Consider the following 14,332-nt stretch of genomic DNA (forward strand, 5'->3'; position numbering starts at 1 on the left):
CCGGTCAAATACACAAATGGTCCGAACATCTCCACATTATTGCATCAACGCATGACTCTCTCAAAACAGAGAGAGAGAGAGGATCAGCATGAGCCACTCACCCATCAATCAAGATCAAGAATCAAGAAAAGAAAAAGATGGGTGATAATTCTTGAAGGAGAAGAAAGAAGGATTCCATCCATGAGAAAAAGGCTGAGCAAACCCATAGGCCTAGGCGGCTCAGCCCAGCGCAATGCATGGCTAACTAAAGCCTAAAGAGGAGGTGGGGTGGGACCGGGGTGTCATAGAGAGGAAGCCCTAATCGGTGGCATCATCGCCAGAGCCCTCTCCCCATCCCAAATCACCAACTCCTCTCCCCCCACCCTCCCTCTCGCTGCCGCCGCCCCCATCACGGAGCCCGCCCCCGCCCCCACCACCGCGTCGCCCGATCCAGTGCCCCGCTCCCCGGCGCCGTCGCAGGCCAAGAGGTCCGCCTGGAAGCAGCTCTCCCCCTCCTCCGCCGCCAACGGCGCCCTGCACACCGACTCGCCGCCGCCACCCGCCGTCATGGACGCATACCACTGGCCCGCGCTCGCCGACGCCGCCAAGACCAAGACCCTGCTCCCGACCTTCTTTGTTTGGGATGTTCCACGATGGTAGGTGAGAGTACCATCGCTGCTTGTCCCTAGAGATGTTAGGTGAGAGTACCATCGCTGCTTGAAGGTGCCCTATTTTTTGCTTGGTGATGTTCGCTCGATTGCTTGGTGTTGTTCGCTCCTGCTCCTGCTGTCCTCCAGTCCTTCAATCCATCAATTTTGACAGCACCGTCACCCCTGATATGTGCTACAACTCAAGGTCTGCATTCGTTTTAGTTCCAGATGGTGTGATGCACACCTACATATCAAGTGATTAAGTGATTCGGTATATCTTTTATGTTATTCAATTTAGATTTCGCCCCAACTTTAATTGCTTTGGGCATATCCAAACTAGTACAAGCTTCATACCCAGGTTTCATTTTAAATTTCACAGGGCTAAAAACAATGTCAGTGCTTGCTGTTTAAAGCAACAACTCATGCCTCATGGGCAGTTGCGGCATGGAGGGACACCCAAGCTCCATAATTCGGTCGCATGGAGTTGGTCCATTTTTCATGCTGGCCGGCCACCCAAGCTCCATCCACTGGGTGCCATAGCCGGTCTGCTGCCATCTTCTTATATTGGTGAAGTTACAGTTGCTCATACTACCAGGTCAGAGAGTCGGCTTTTTATCTAATAAACCTGGCATGACGGACATAGCACTTACCACTTCGTAGAAATTGCTAACGTCAATATTAGATACAAATCCCTCACCCCTGTGTGTGAGATAGCTAAGTTGAACAGATTTTTGCCATAGAAGCAGAATACCATGATTGTAGGTGAGAAAATTCGATAATATAATTCTACACTGTCTATAAAGAGGCAACCAGCTTCATTGGGCTGGTTTTGGTAATAACTCGAGTTGATGCTGCAAAATTACCAACAACCTATGCGATGATTTAATCTTGCTATCTGATGCTCATGTTTTTAGGGAGTGCGCTGCTCAAGGTTAATTTATTTTTTAAATATCATGACATGGCTTTCAGTATCGTTCGTAACAGATATTAATTTAATATTTCTTTTTGCATTGTAGATAGCCTAATCTTCAGTATAATTTTACGATGGTATATATTTATACTCATCTCATCTATCATGTAAGTTACATGGTATAAATTGGACTCTTTTACACAAATAATCTCTCACGTTAACTGAACATATATACATTTTTTTGGATCCTAATTTAAAGCAAAGTAATTTTCTTAATGTGGAAGTTTCACCATTTAATTGTCTTAGTGTAGTTATATGGTGCATGAAGTTGTTTTAGCTACAGTTTTAGTTGAGGTATACCTATTTTTTATAATAATCACTGTCAATCGATTATTTGTGCCAGCAAGGTAAGGAGCTACTACAAATTCTTTCATATTTATCTGGATTAATTTAGGTGCTATTTTATGCACACACATGTGCACAAGTAACAGATGTCAATCAATGCTAAATCCGCCATTTCATTTTTTTAAAGCACGCCATTTCATAAGGCTCTACAATGGTGCGCTCACATGTCCATTAAGATGGACTATTAGGGACTGTGGGATCCATCCCAAAGTTTGTAATTATGAATGATATGTAACATGAGCATCGCAGAGCATGTAGTAAATTTAGGAAGTTCTTAATCTGTTGTTCTCATTAGTTGTCGCCTTTCTTTCTGGCTTTGAGCCAAAGGATCTAGCCCTGCACACATGCAGATTGGTTCATAATTAGATTATCACCAAAGTGTATGTCAGGAAGAAAACTTATATGGTTGTTCTCATTTATCACGAAAGTCACTCAGGTCACTTTGTATATGTGATCCTGCCTCTTGAATAATCAGTGGAACACCATTGTGAACGGCTCAAGGAGAAAGCTAATGTAGTTGTCGCCTTGCAGGTACAGTTAATGTCAAGTAATGTGGGTGAGAAAAATGTCGGTGCAGGACAATTGAATTGGAGGTGTGATCGCTGCATTGGGATCAATGATTACTTAAGAGACAAAGGTTTGATTTAGTTGTATGTATCTAGTTGAGTCGGATTTGCGTTGGCCAAAGTAAATTTCTGCATGAATTTGTTAGTATTTACTTCTACTTAATCAATACATGTACAGATAACTCTTTTTTTTAAGTAGGATCGAATATTAGAATCATTTGTTGATGAGTGCTTAAGCATATCTTCCTAGATTTCTAGATGGATTAATATCTCTATCAATTGCATGTTGCACCTATGCATATAATATCACCATGTAACTAAAGGATATGTCCCCTGTATCGATGATATTACTACCTATGTTTCTCTGAATAACCTTCGTGGACTGATTAACTGGGTGCATTATCTTATAGGATTTTAACAAAAAAAGAATATAAAGTTTGCCAATATAATATAAAAGTTCGCCTTTGGAATGTTCAGGTATACTTAATTAGAGTTATACATGATACACACGAACTAGAAATTCTTAAGTCCACTTGACATAAAAGGGAAAATGCATCTTGAATTCTATCCAATAAGACTGGCTTTCTTTCCATGCCGTGGATATCACATTATTTCACAAAATAGTAAAATCTATGAAATAGATTTGGTGCTATATCTAATAGAAGAAATAGGTTGTGTTCCAACATACATTTAGTTATTCTACGAAAGATATTACTTGAATGAAAGGATTGTGCAGTAGGGAGTGCATTTGACGACTCCGTATCAAATATATTCTAACTTGAGTACGGAGACTACTAGATATCTTGGTTAGCTAGGGCTGAAGCATTACACAATTTTAATACCATGAAATAGATTTGGTGCTATATCTAATACAAGAAATAGTTGGTGTTCCAACATACATTTAGTCATTATACTAAAGAAATATGTATATGAGAAAAAAATGCTAATTAGGCTGCAAAACTCATACTGTTTTGTTATACTCCTAATTTGGACATACTCCATACTTCTTTTTCAGATACCTCATACTGCTTTTCTTTTGCGAAAACCCCTACATACTACATACTAAGTACATCATAATTATTCATACATATACTCCTTTTATTGCGAAAAATAAACATACTAGTTTCTTTATAAAATACTATATACTCCCAATTCTCTTATGAAAGACCATATACTTTATACCTTTTTAAAGTAATATACCGCATACAGTATACTCCATTTTTAAGTACAGATAGAACATCAATGAATGGCTATGAATATGCATGTCGGACACTCACATTTACTGTTCATTAGCAATTGGATAAAAAATGAGTGCATACAGCAAGAAGTATCAGGTATACAAACATATACTACATGCGTCCACGTAGCTATACTATAGTGCAAACAAGTAGCGTCACGCCATCGATATACACACACGTACAACAGTAATAATTATACATATTCACACTCACAATTCACAAGGATACTATATTCCAGTAATAAGCAACATTATATTTTTTGTTTCATACAATAATACATATTATTTTGCAACATGTATACTAGAATCTATATACTCTAGTCCAAAGTATACAAAGTATATGCATCAGCTGTCACGCTAGCATGTCTCGACTTGTTTGGAATGCAAGAAAGTAGCAGTTTGTTGAAACTAACCCACACCGTACCATTTTCTACTGTTTTATCAGCAAAGCAGCAAAGTATATGCAACAACAATTTTCTACTGTTTTATCATTGGTTATCGTGCATGCAATTTACTAGTTTCCTTGGTCTGAAAGCTTTACCATTATTTTCTTCTTGCAGGCGGCAATGGCAAGAGCATATTGTGCGGAAGATGATGAACCTTAATGCGTTGAACCTTGTATACTAGAACCTTGCATGTGTTTTTGCAGAAGTATTTTGTTGTGCACATGTAAAATTATTTTGATGTGCCCTTGTTAGGCGTTGAACCTTAATGCGTGGTGTCGGTGGATGATGTATTGTATTTGATGTGATATGCTACTGAAATGAAATATACATTTTATTTACAATATTTTATTCTGTTGTATTTATTTTTAGTGGGCCTATCCTGAGATATGCGTGCATCTAGCAAAAAAATGCTTCAATCCAAACAAATCAGACATTTTCCATAGTAAAATAGGCATTGGGCCAGGCCCATGTAGCTAGATTGGTGGACAGGGATCTGAAATTTATGGTGATTTTATTTGGTCAGCTTGGCCATGTCAGATCCTACGTGGCTCACACAAATGGGTAATGACGAAACCAAAATTTTGGTCGATAGAGATCTGCGACCAAAATTTTAGAAAGGTCATGTTTGTTCATTCTTGACGGCCAACTGTTGACGTTGTAAATTTGGTCAAAAAAAGGTCAATAAACGACAACAATGACGAATCAGTGACCAATATAGGGAGTCATAATTGACCTTATTTCTTGTAGTGTTAGGAGAATGATGTGATGGACAAGACCCAAACTATAAACATAGCATCTGATCATGTTATTTTGTTGCTATTGTTTTCTGCATGTCAAGTAAACATTCCTATGACCATGAGATCATGTAACTCACTGACACCGGAGGAATGCCTTGTGTGTATCAAACGTCGCAACGTTACTGGGTGACTATAAAGGTGCTCTACACGTATCACCGAAGGTGTCCGTTGAGTTAGCACGGATCAAGACTGGGATTTGTCACTCCGTGTGACGGAGAGGTATCTCGGGGCCCACTCGGTAATACAACATCACAAACAAGCCTTGCAAGCAATGTGACTGAAGAGTTAGCCACAAGCTCTTGTATTATGGAATGAGTAAACAGACTTGCAGGTAATGAGATTGAAATAGGTATGGCGATACCGACGATCGAATCTCGGGCAAGTAACATACCGAAGGACAAAGGGAATGACATACGGGATTGTGTGAATCCTTGACAAAAAGGTTCAACTGCTAAGATCTTTGTAGAATATGTAGGATCCAATATGGTCGTCTAGGTCCCGCTATTGGATATTGACCAGAGAGTGTCTCAGTCATGTCTACATAGTTCTCTAACCCGCATGGTCTGCACACTTAAAGTTCGGTGACGTTTCGGTATAGTTGTGTTATAGGTGTTGGTGACCGAAGGTTGTTAGGAGCTCTGGAGGTAAAGATTGATATACATGAAGTCCTGTTTTGGTCACCGAAAAAGTTTTGGGCTCATCAGTAGTGTACCGGGAGTGCTGGGAGGGTGCCGGGGGACCACCGGGAGGGGTGTGACGACCCAAGAGCCTTATGGGGTGTGGGTTGAGGTGGACCAGCCCCTGGTGGGCTCGCCTAAGCCTCTCTCAAAGGCCTATGCGGCTAAGAGTGGAGATAAAAGGCCAATTCCTTCAAAAGGAAAGGAAGGAGGAGTCCTCCGAAAGTAGTCCACCTCTCTTCTGGGAAGGTGGACTCTTCCTTAGGGTTCGGCCGACCCCTTCTCCTTGGAGTAGGGGACAAGGTGCCTCCTCTCCCTCCTCCTATATATACTAGAAGTTTTTGAGTGTTTTGACACACAACAATCAGCCACGTGTTGCCCTCTCTCTAGATCTGTTTCTCCTCTAGTCTAGTTTCAGCGGTGCTTAGGCGAAGCCCTGCTATAATAGCTCCGTCGTGCCCATCTACCTCTCGGCCCCCTCCGTCGAGCTGTACGTGTGCTGAACACGGAGGTGCCGTCCATTCGGCGCTAGGCAGGGACGAATCATGGGACGGCGGCGATTTGGATCACAAAGATGTTCCACTACATCAACCGTGTTTCTTAACGCTTCCCGCTTAGCGATCTACAAGGGTATGTGGATCCGATCTCCCCCCTCGTAGATGATCATCACCATGATAGGTCTTTTGTGTGCGTAGGATATATTTTTTTGTTTCCCATGCAACGTTCCCCAACAACTAAAAGAGAAGACAGTGTTTTTCTATCGATTTAGTGTTGATGGACTTGAGTCATAGGAAAAACATACTATAAAGAGGGCATCCGCATTAGGAAAGGTTGGGAGGAACTATCACATACACATTTGCACCCACTTCCATTTCCTGGCAGTTTGGAGCCCTTGTTCTACCCAAAAGACTCCTAGGGATATATAAGAAGTAGTGCCACCCTGCACAGCAGTAGTACCGCCCGACTTGAAGTGCTAGGTCCACTACATCTTATATTTCCACTCTGATGTCCTCGGGTGCTCTTGCCCATATCTACCGGAATTTCCATTGGGAACGGAGAGGTAAACCCACTCGGGCGGTACTGCCACCCTCCGCTTCCGTGACACTACCTCTTATATTTCACTCCCTAGGTAAGTGCCTCGTGATAACACACAAGTGTAGGGGATTGCAACAGTCTTCGCGGGTAAGATAACCCAATTTATTGATTCAACACAATGAGAGACAAAGAATATTTATAAGCTTTAACAGTTGAGTTGTCAATTCAACCGCACCTCAAAGATACTTGCTTGGCAACAAAATATTAGTAGAAACGGTGATATGGAAGTGATGGTGGCAACGGAAATAATGGTGGCAAAGCAACGGAAGTAAAACAGCAAAAGCAAAGCAACTTGTAAGCAGCACGATTAAGACACTGTAGGCTAGGGATATGGATGGTTGGTCATGTATGAGAGATATCATGTATTTAACTTGGGGCAAGGCACACAGAAAAGTAATGATCATCTAGGCAAATATCAAACATTAGGCATATATCCCAAGGTAGTCGTGCGTGCTTGCAATAAGAACTTGCACAACATCTTTTGTCCTACCATCCCGCTACCAACGGGACCAAAAGGAACTTATGGAGATTAAGGTGCTCCTGTCAAAGAGCACCAGAACAAAGCATTAACAATCAATGGATACATGGAATCCTCAAATTATAGTCTATCCCCTTTGGTGTCCCAAGCTGTCACCATTGGGATCGCCGGTTCCGGACTATAATAGGTGCATACAACTCATAGATAGGATCTACAACACAACTATATTCATGAAAACATAAGGTATTCAGATCTGAAATCATGGCACTCGTGCCCAAAGCGACAAGAATTAAGAGAACAAGTAGTAGAAAAGATGATAAACACCATAGTAGATGATATGCAACATGCCCCCAGCAATCTGACAAACTATTACATGATCTAACTCATCCAATCCCTACCACCCCCTTCGCCTACAGCAGGGAATTACTCACACATGAAAGGGGAAGTCATGGAAGGGTGATGGAGTGGCGATGGTGATGACGATGGCAACGATTTCCCCTCTCCGGAGGCCAAGGTAGCCTCTAGATTAACTCTCGGTATTCAGATCTGAAATCATGGCACTCGGGCCCAAAGTGACAAGCTTTAAGAGCAACAAGTAGTAGCAAAGATGATAAACACCATAGTAGATGATAGGCAACATGCCCCCAACAATCTGACAAACTATTACATGATCTAACTCATCCAATCCCTACCATCCCCTTCGCCTAGACCAGGGAATTACTCACACATGAAAGGGGAAGTCATGGAAGGGTGACGGAGTGGCGATGGTGATGACGATGGCGACGATTTCCCCTCTCCGGAGGCCATGGCAGCCTCGAGATTAGCTCTCCTTGAAAATAACCGAGGGTGGTGGCGGCTCCGCATCGAGAATTGGCAAAACGACTTCTGTTCTCGGGTTTCCCTATCTCGGGTAAAAATAGGAGCCAAGGTAGGGCACCACAGGGGGTGGACCCCACCCAGGCGGCCTCCTTGCACGGCGAGGGGGCAGGCCGCGCCGCCAGGTCATCTGGAGGCCTGGTGACCCCCTCTGTACCATATTTTGGTCAAGGGTTCCTCCTGGTGCGTGTATTTTCTATATTTTTTATTGGAATTTTCCGGGACACCTAAAAATTCATTTTGCCGCACACAAGAAAACCATACAGGCAGCTCTACTGAAAACAGCGTCAGTCTGGGTTAGTTTCATTCAAATCATGCAAGAATGAGGCCAAAACAATAGCAAAAGTGTTTGGAAAAGTAGATACGTTTGAGACGTATCAACTCCCCCAATCTTAGCATATTGCTTGTCCTCAAGAAATTCAGTTCAACGAACTGGACGCGACAAAGAAAACTTTGACAAACTCTTTTGCTTCATTAGATGTAAATAAGCATGTACTACGAACAAGTCCAACAAGTATTGAAGCAATGCTACAAAGACAATGCATGAAGCAGTCCTTCGATCATGTGAAGATTTTAAAACAACTAAGAATGAATAATATGCAACTGAAAATCATGATGAGATCACAATGCACATGACTTGGACATACTAGAGTGGTATCTCGCTAGCCCCCATGAGTGAAGCAAAACATAAATGCAGACGCTCCTTCGGAGTCTTAAAGGAGACTAGAAATAAATATTTCAGAATGAGTAATCTCACAATCATGCAGAAAACAATGTGGTACTTTGGGACAATGCACATTACACTTATAATGACAATTATGCTCTCGGTAGTTGGTGCTTTGAAGAAAGAAGGTGAAGACTCTCGAACCGTGGCTTTTGATGGCAAGGACGAAAACCCGTGGGTGGAAACAAAGAGTAAACAAGTACCAGCGCTCGCGGTTTTGAAAACAGAGATAAAGTGCTTTTAGGAGTGTAACTTTCCAGTCAATGGTAGACAGTAAAGGTTCTCAGTATCTTCCATACCAACCATATTAATGGCAGTTCCCATGCTTTTTTATGCTTACACTCCCCCTCCACCAATTCTTACACAAGCCATGGCTAGCCGCATTCGCGGGTGCCCTCCATACAATCTCAAGCCAAGTGGGAGTGTAATTTTTTTATAAACCAATTAGAACTGGGCATTCTCCAAACCAGCGTCTGCCTCATAAATTTGACTAGAATAAACTTTGTCAACCAGTAAAATATTTTTAGCATGGAAGATATTGATGGCCCCTAACGCTCCATGAGCTTGTACGGGTACAAAAAGAGAAGTGTGTTTGAATAGTTTTGAGATGGTACAAGAAATTATTTGTTAGGATGCTTGGTAAATATCATATATAGGAAGGTATGGTTGACACATATGGCGCAACCGGTTTCAAGGATTTTGGATGCACAAGCAGTCAGTCCGCTTAGTACAGGCAAAGGCTAGCAAAAGACGGGGAAGCGACCAACTAGAGAGCAATAACGGTCATAATCATGCAAGGCAACAAAACAACATTGAACCAGGCATGAAAGTGATATAACTATTCTGAAATAAAAAGGTCATCAAGGCTTGATAGACTTCCAGTCATAAACATGTGTAAGCATGTGCGAAGTCAATCCAAAAACTCTCCAAAGGGAAATACCACTTCAATTTGCCAAACCATGAACAATGCAATGCATGCAAATCATTTCAATAACACATTATGCACTCCAGCTATTTGAGAATACTTACAAAGAAAGCATGAACTACTCGGAAAGCATTGTAAACATAGCGCTATGTCGCTACAAGATGGTCTCTAGATCATAAGTACATGCATATGTACAAAAGTAGAAACAAATATAGTTCATACCGGCTTTCCTTATTGCATCCCTTCCGTCGATCTTCGTCATTATTGCATTGTCACCTGCACGATCGAACGTAAGGTAAACTATGCACACAAAGCAAACTAAAGAGAGAAAGGAAATCTTTTGGGGTTTTCCAAAGGTTAAATGAAAGCAAAAGAAAAGAGAATTTTTTTGTTGTTTTTGCAAAGAAAGAACAAACAAGAACATGCAAAAACTCCAAAAAGATAAAAAAGGAAACCATGGATGATACAGTGAAAGGGGAGAAGGGTACGTACTCCCCCAAGCTTAGGCTTTTGGCCTAAGTTGGGCTTGGCTACTGCGGGCTCCAGGAGCTCCCTCCTGCTCCGGGGTGGTACTGGTAGCTCCAAGAATCGTACGAGGCCTCGGGCGCGTAGACTGATGTCCTGCTGTCCTCCCAAGAAGAAGGTTCCTCTTCCTCGGGAACAACCCACTCAATGGGGTTGTGGAACTGCTGTTGGATCACGAACTCGTCTAGCTCAATCGCGGTTGTGGAAAAGGCGCATCTTCCGTGCATCCAGTGCCCTCGAGATGCTCGAGGATAAGTGAGGCATAAATGCCACCAAAGTGAGGCCCTTTGCCGCTGTTAGCGATGAGGCGACGAGCAATCAAAGCACCAATATTATGCTCCCTCCGTTCCTAAATATAAGTCTTTCTAGAGATTCCACTAGTAAACTACATACGGATGTATGTAGACATACTTTAGAGTGTAGATTCACTCATTTTGCTCCGTATGTAGACTCCTAATGAAATCTCTTAAAAGACTTGTATTTAGGAACGGAGGGAGTACGTGTTATCTCCTGAGAGGGCAGCTGCCAAGGTAGCAATATCGGAAGCAGAAATGTTGCTCGTGTTGTCACGAGCTAACACTCCTCGAGCAATATAGTATGCGAAATACCTGATGTGGGGAAACAAGATGCTGGAAATCTTCCCTCGGTGAATGTCCTGCGGATCCTTGCTGCAAAGGGAGGCGAATAGGGATTTCAGCTCGTAGGTCTGAAGTTTCATTCTGGTTCTCTTCCCGACATTCCACACACCTATAACGTCACAAAATTCTTCCAAAGACATGGTAAAGACATCCTCATATAAGCTGAATTCAATCATGGAAGTTTTATCATCATATCTAAACCAGTTGACAAAATAATAAGTGAGTTTTTGGGTATTGTGGCATACGTCGTGTTACGAGACATGTCAAACCTGCAGCTGCACATAGGTTATCAAACTCATCCTTAATACCTGCCGCCGCAAGGAATTCTGAACACGGGTATGTCATGGAACGTGCCGTGTGCGTCTCGTGGAGCAACTCTGGTAGCACGATATCATCATTGTGACTTGTCCTCACAGTAGAGGGTGAAGTGGCAGCTCTAGTTAGTCTAAAGGTAGGCTTGGGTCTCTTCTTCCCAAGCCATCCTTTTGCTTTTCCAAACGAACTCATTTCTGAAATGTTTCGTACATAAAAAAAGGAAGGTGTACGGAAAATGAGTTGGAGCAAACTATTCTACTCACTTCTCCAAGGCATAAACTTGTGTCAAAACTTCATAAATAAATTTCTAAACATGCATGCAAGCTCATATGAACAGCAACAAGAACTCCTAAATACTCACAAATAATACTATCAATCAAAATTCTAATTGGCGGGGTGGAGGAGTCACATACCAAGGAGGAAATGCTCAAATTCTCAATGCAAATGATGGGCTATGGAGAGAGATCGAAATTTGCCACCAAGAACAGCAAGAACTCGAGCTTGAGGAGGAAAATCGGGATTTTTGGAGTGAGAGAGAGAAGGGAAGAAGAAATACCTAGAAAGGGGACTAGGTGGGCCCAAGCACCCTATGGGCGCGGCCAGGGGCTAGGCCGCGCCACCTGGCCGCCTGGACCAGGGGTGGCCCCACCTGGTCAGCCCCACGTGCCCCTATGTCTCTATTTTGTTGGAAATTTTTATTATAATTTTTTTTTGAATTTTTCTCACAACTTCACCTCTGAAAAAATTTCGAAGTACCGAAATCTGGAAAAGTTGCGGAAAGCTCGAAGCAATGGTTAAACATATGAATCTTCAAAAACATAAAACTTTGGTACAACAAGGAGGATGAAAGATAAAGGAAATGAAAACATGACAAGCTTCTCTTTTTACTCATATAAAACATGTTTGTTAGTAAGGTTGATCAAGTCTTACTACGAAACAGGTGATATATCAAGCAAAAAGGTTCACTTCTTATAAAGCAATCATGGTACCTTTATTTTAATGGATATTGTCCCTACCATAATGGTTTTGTATTTGTGGTGCACATGTAGAGGACAATCCCACTCTCCAACCTTCACGGTATCAATATTCTCAATAGAATTAAGGCCATGCCTTTTATCAATCTTCTTTGGAGAATATAGCGTGTGCTCCTTCTCATTAACATTGAAAGTCACCTTTCCTTTATTGCAATCAATAATAGCACCTGCGGTGTTAAGAAAAGTTCTACCAAAAAAATAGACATGCTCCCTTCCTCGGGCATGTCAAGCACAACAAAGTCAGTAAGGATCAAGCAATTAGCAACTTCACAGGAACATCCTCACAAATACCAACAGGAACGGATGTTGACTCATCAGCCATTTGAAGAGAGATATCTGGAGGGATTAGTTTATCCAGACAAAGCCTTTTGTGAAGAGAAAAAGGCATAACACTCACTCTTGCACCAAGATCACATAAAGCAGTTCTGACATAATTATTTTTTATGGAGCAAGGAATGGTGGGTATACCTGGATCACCAAGCTTCTGAGGAATCTTACCACTGAAAGAGTAACTAGCAAGCATAGTAGATATTGGCTCATTAGGAATTTTTCTTTTATTAGTAACAATATATTTCATATACCTCGAGTACGGAGGCAACTTAATACCATGAGTGAAAGGAATTTGAAGAAAAAAAGGTTTCACCCATTCATAAAATTTATTGTAATGCTCTTCTTCTTTGGTTTTCAAAGACTTACCTCAGAAGGGCATTGATTTCTGTACCCTTGGTTCTCTTTGCTTCCCATGTCTTCTTTCAACAAAGTCTTCTCTAGTATATATCTTGCTCTTGTTGGGTGCTTCTTCTTCTTGTACTTCAAGAGGATCTTTCTTCTCATTATCTTTATCAGGTTCGGCACCATCTTCAGTCTTAGCATCGAAAGTAGATACACTATTAGGATCAACAATAGGTTCTTCATCAGTTATGAGATCATTGGAGTTGTTAGCTTCCTTGTGTTTCTTCTTCTTCTTCTTCGGGGAGCTGACAACGTCTTTTTTCTGCAATTGAGAATCTTGCTCGATCCTCTTTGGATGCCCCTCTGGACAAAGGGGATCCTAGAATTTGTACCACCTCGGGTCTTTATACCATACGCCTGTGTATCAACTTGTTTGGCATTGTTAGCAAGAAAATATTTTTGCACATTAGAAATTTGTTCAAGCTGAGTTTGAACCATATGAAAATGTTAACAAGACCTTTAACATCATTAACAGTTCTACTTAAAACATCAAGCAAACTTTTGATAGCAAGGGAATTAGCATGCAATTGGCTTTGAATCCTCTCATTAAAGTGATTTTGCATGACAATAAAATTATAAAAATCATCTAAACATTGATCAGGGGGCTTACCATGAGGGATGTCACTTGCATTAAATTCTAAAAGAGTGTGTACTTCTACCATAGGTGGGTGAGTGGTAGGCTTACATAATTTCTCAATAGGAGGTAGATTCTTGACATCTTCAGCTTTAATACCTCTCTCTTTAATGGACTTCTTGGCTTCTTGCATAACTTTGGGGCTCAATAAAAGCATACCCCTCTTCTTTGGTTGTGGAGGTGGTTCATGAACGGACCAATCATCATGATTCTTAGCTATCTTGCCCATTAGTTCTTCAGCATCGTCCGGTGTTCTTTCCCTGAAAACACAACCAGCACAACTATCCAGATAGGTTCTAGATTCATCGGTGAGACCAACATGAAATATATCAAGCAATTCATTCTTAGGGATTCCATGTCCCGCTCTAGCCTTGAGTAAAGTGCAATACCTCTGCCAAGCTTTAGGCAGGTGCTCATCCTGCAACTGTTTAAAGTTGTATATTCTTTGTAAAGCAGCATGTTGCTTATGAGCAGGAAAATATTTAGCAACAAAAGATTGAGCTAAATCTTGAGGACTCTTAATGGAACCACATGGTAGTGCATCATACCATGCGTTAGCATCTCCCTTCAAAGAGAGAGGAAGTAGCTTAGTAACATAATAATTTCTCTTCTTGTCCTCTGTAGTGAATAAGCCACCCAACTCAGTGAGTTTGGTAAGGTGTGCAATAGCGTCGTCATTTTCTCTGCCA

At 41.6% G+C, this 14,332-nt stretch overlaps 1 long non-coding RNA gene across 1 annotated transcript; it reads left to right on the top strand.

Moving 5' to 3' along the window:
* Nucleotides 1-2,398: 2,398 nt before the first annotated feature.
* LOC123410759 lies at nucleotides 2,399-4,561 on the top strand. Its single transcript, XR_006613098.1, has 2 exons — nucleotides 2,399-2,594; nucleotides 4,308-4,561. It is a non-coding gene; the product is annotated as an uncharacterized LOC123410759 (long non-coding RNA).
* Nucleotides 4,562-14,332: the final 9,771 nt, after the last annotated feature.

Source organism: Hordeum vulgare, chromosome 7H (assembly GCF_904849725.1).
Source record: "Hordeum vulgare subsp. vulgare chromosome 7H, MorexV3_pseudomolecules_assembly, whole genome shotgun sequence".
Classification (NCBI taxonomy): domain Eukaryota; kingdom Viridiplantae; phylum Streptophyta; class Magnoliopsida; order Poales; family Poaceae; genus Hordeum; species Hordeum vulgare.